The sequence below is a fragment of the Camelus dromedarius genome, chromosome 30 (assembly GCF_036321535.1).
Source record: "Camelus dromedarius isolate mCamDro1 chromosome 30, mCamDro1.pat, whole genome shotgun sequence".
NCBI classification, from domain to species: domain Eukaryota; kingdom Metazoa; phylum Chordata; class Mammalia; order Artiodactyla; family Camelidae; genus Camelus; species Camelus dromedarius.
In genome coordinates, this window is record NC_087465.1 from 18,391,661 (window position 1) to 18,396,158 (window position 4,498).

The 4,498-nt window shown below is 44.5% G+C and overlaps 1 non-coding gene across 1 annotated transcript; it reads left to right on the plus strand.

The window, feature by feature from the left end:
- Positions 1 to 3,175: 3,175 nt before the first annotated feature.
- Positions 3,176 to 3,248, plus strand: TRNAV-AAC (transfer RNA valine (anticodon AAC)). The gene has a single exon. It is a non-coding gene; the product is annotated as a tRNA-Val (tRNA).
- Positions 3,249 to 4,498: the final 1,250 nt, after the last annotated feature.

Below are 4,498 nucleotides of genomic sequence, written 5' to 3' on the forward strand. Positions count from 1 at the left end.
TTCTAAGAGCACTGAATCTACCAATGTGGTTAGCTTACTGTCTTCAGAGCACCCTGGGAACCTCCCCAGAACGTGTTCTTCCCCAAAATGAGCCCTTGGTAGATATTTCTTGATTGGCTGTCTGGCTCTCAGCCCTGCATAATTCATGCCAACCACTCCAGCCTTCCGCATCCCTTCCATGTCCTTTGAGAGATCTTCCCGACACCTCCAGCCCACAGGGTTTGTTTCTTTCTGGGCTGCCCAGGTCTCTTAGAATTTGATCGACATGTTTGACTTGTAGACTCGTGACAATACATTGCCTCATAGTTACTATTAAACTGTCAGACACGTAGTTGTGGTTGACCCAGCGGGAGCCTAGGCCAGCTCCTTCAGGACAGACACACTGCTTCCCACTGGGTATATGGAGCACCCTCAGGCACCCTGGTCTGGAAAAGCATGGATGAAGGCAAGCCGGCCCAGAAGGGGGCTCACTGCGATGCCACCACACTGTCATTCAGTCTGCTCTCTATTACCTATTGCTTTCGTCCTTAGTTCTGTGCGGCTCAGAATCTTTAAGCTAAAAACAAAAGCATGGTACTGAAGGAACAGGATGAACTGAAACCACTCTGGACTGAACCGGGGCATAAGGTTCACAATAGAAATCCGCTGCAGGGACAGATGACAAAATAACAGGCCCCTCCCCCAGTTCTGCAGTAGCCAGATACAGAGAGGGGATGGGGAGGGGGAGGGGGAAGAAAAGGAGGGAAGGGGGAGGGGAAGAAGAAGGGAGGGGGAGGGGCGGAGGCAGGAGAAGCTGCGTACAGTCTGCTGGATCCTAAGAGGCAGCCCTGAGTTCATGTGCCTCATTCCTCTTCCTCGGAGCTCGGTTACTATGCGGGACACAAAAATATCCATGCAAATAGAATTAGAAAATAGAAATCATATTTACCAGAACTGCCTTCGGAGAGAATTCTGGGCGTGTTGGAAGGGATTCTTTGATAAGCTGCTTGTGGTGGGGCGGGTGTGGGAGTGAGACCCTCTTGGAACAAGTTTAAGAAACGACAAAGGACCACCAGACTGCTGTTTTCCTGGGAGGATTATGAAAGTTTGCCTTCAAAGGAGAGTCTGGTCCCTGCCCCCAGGAAGGCGCCTTCTCGGTTCCTCCTATCACCCAGCGCCAGTGTCAGGGGCCTAATGATGAATCTGCCCTGTGCCCAGGTCTCCATTCAGCCGAACAGTCTCGTTCCTCTCGGTACCTGGCCTCCAGCGTCCAGTCCTCGGCCACCGCGGGGCTGGACGCCCTTAGGCGCTTCTGGGTTCCAGGCACCAAGGGGCGCATGTCGGGAAAGGCGGCGGCCCCGCAGCGCCCCCCTGTGGCCCTCGGCGGAAGGCCGGGCCGCACAGCCGCCGAAGCCGCCCGCGCTCCCGGCCGCTCGCCCGCGGTGGCCTTGGGGTCTCCGCCCGCGCGTCCCACCTCCCGCCGCCCGCCCGCCCGCCCGGCCCTTCTGCTCCATCGCGCTCCGGGCTGCGCTCTGCCCCGGCCGTGGCGTGGAGTCAGGCAATCTGGAGCTTCTCCAGCTTTGCTCTTTGCGGAGACCTGTAGTGCTGAGCTGTGGTCTCAGATGCCTTCTGGTTCTCGTCCCTTTTACCTTCATCAAGACTTTTAGGTGGGAGTGAGTCTTAATGACCTTACTAAGTCCAGTCAAAGACGCTGCAGACAGGGATAGGGAGAAAATAAAGCAAAACGCAGAGGGGCAGGAAAAGAACCATCTGCCATTAAAAATCAACATTAAACAGCACCTCTTCATGAGATGGTAACGATTCCTTCGAAGGCTCGTGCTTGTTGCAAAGCAAGGCTAGGGGCAGTAATGGGAGTTGGACAGATGGGGGGAATCAAAGAGGGAAATTGCGTGAGGATTAAATACCAATTCTTTGCATATAGGATTGTTTTATGTCTGTCCATCCTGTCCAAAAACCATGAAACACCTGACTGGGCTTAGATTGAAAATCATACTGTAAGTTTGCATATGGATGTACAAAAATTACTATTCTTTCATGATTATATTTTCCCCAAGAACTTTTCCCTTTTTCAATTACAGATTTTTTTTTCATTTTCTACTTTTCCGTGCCTACTGCGATTTCTGTTTCCTTGTTAAAGAATACCTCTCTCGCCTAGAACCTAGAGGTTCTTCAAATTATATTTTGACCTCTTTCCATTTTTCCTTCACTTAGTTGTGTTCTTCATCTTTGGATTTGTTCCGTCTCATCTGTATTTGCAAATCAGTACCCCAAACTCTTCATCAGCTTTGCTTATCTCTGAATTTCCAACAAAATGTTGGTCATTATGGGATAAGCTCATTGAGAAAATAATGTGTGTGATCTAAATTGTTTTCACTACATTTTTTACCCTTAAAACTTGGAAACCCAAGATGCCAGCTTTTCATTCCATTTAAAAACCATTTGATTATCTCCCTGACTCTCTTGGATCACACTGATCTGACTTCACCCCAGTCCATGTCACCTCATAATTTATGATAATCAGGGGAAAAATAAAAAAAGACCTGCAGAAGTGTCCCAATTCCTAACGCGGGGCTGGGGACAACTATTTGCCTGAGCTGAAATTAACATCACTTCAGTAGAAAACCAGAGTGAAGTGCAAAAGGGATTTTAAAAATATGCCTTTGCTGTAGAAAATTCAGACAGTAATGTATCGACAGATGGAGAGCCACGGGCATCAGTGAGAGGAGAATTGTTCAAAACCACTGCTGTGCGAGGGGCTGGCATGCAAAAGCAGCCTTCCACACTGGGGATTTAAACAGTGAACAATTTTTACAGACTATTGTATTTTGGTTTCTCTAATTAACAGTGAATTAAATGTCTGTTTCATTGTACATCTAATTTTTCAATTTCCTCAGAATATCCTAAAATCCACGTAGCTGCTTATACCGAATAAACTTAAATAACTCAGATTATACGTATATATTCCTATGCTTTATATGTTCTTCTGTTTAGGGTGGAAAGATGATTTTGAAAAGGAACATGTAAACAAAGTGTATGAAAATGCACAGGTAATGAATTCATGGATATACGGAGGCAATAGAAGAAGCACCAATTATAATATAAATCTCCTGTCCCACAATCACATTCCTAGTAATGACAGGGCATATTATTTTTAAATTAAAAATGAAAAATGGGGGGAGGGTATAGCTCAGTGGTAGAGCGTGTGCTTAACATGCACGAGGTCCTAGGTTCAATTCCCAGTACCTCCATTTAAAAAAAATAAAAATTTAAACAAATTTAAAAAAATATAATTACCCCCCAAAAAAAGTCAGGAATAAAAAGTAAAACTAATAATAATAAAGAAGAAGGCAGTAGGATATCAACTATACTTCAATAAAAAGTTGTTTGTTTTGAAAAAAATAATAAAATAAAATAAAGAGATTCCTCATTCTCCAAATACACACATACTTGCCTACATACAAAGAGGGCAGGAGGAAACCTTTGGAGGTGATGGAAAAGCTTATGACATAGATTATAGTGATGGTCTCACAGGTGTATACTTATTTCCAAGCGCATCAAGTTGCATACATTAATTATATACAGCTTTTTGTATGTCAAGAAATTAAATAAAAGTAAAATTTTTAAAAATTAAAAAAACTTTTTTTAACCCCTACTCCAGCCCCCCCAAAATAAAAAGACGTGTGTTGTATGTATGTGTGTCTAAAATTCCAAACGGTCTAACAGGACTTGTGGTTAGTAATCAAATGGATGAGGCATTATGTTGACTTCCTGGTGTATTAAAGCAAGTTTACCAATGTCCTGGGTCCCCTCACCTCACTTTTTACCATCCCTCTGGTGCACCTCCCACCCCTGCCTTACTGACTTACATTGCTTACATTTCTCCAAACTTGATAGGCCTCCAAGACCTGTCTTTAACTGCTCCCTCTGTTCAAAATGCAAAATAGTACTTTCGTGACTCCAAACTGGGCACGCCTCCCAGACTTTCTCAAACTGTCCTTTCCCTCAATCGTATTCACCTGGCCTACTTACCATGGGTTTCTGAACTGCCACCGGCTTAGGGCTGCCAGTCCTCCCCCAAAACACTGGCTGAATAAATGAAGTGTCTCAGGGAAGACCTATTGGCATTGGCATTGACATTAGCGATACATTTCTGTCGATCAGGACACTGAGCTAACAAGGTGCTAAGTTCCTTAGAGACTTACATTAAAAGACTCATGATGATAAAATGACAGAAGAAAAACAAAGCTACAGTCATTTGGAAACACTGTCAGGACACTGGGAGGACCTTACGAGAAAAGGGAAAGTGACATTTCCCAGGGGTTACTTTCATGAATACCCTAGACTGCTCACTGTATCCAGTGCAAAACCCAGTAATAAAGAAGTTACTTAAACACAAGGAACTATATTCAATATCTTGTAATAGCCTTCAATGAAAAAGAATATAAAAATGAATATATGTATATATATGCATGACTGGGACATTGAGCTGTACACCAGA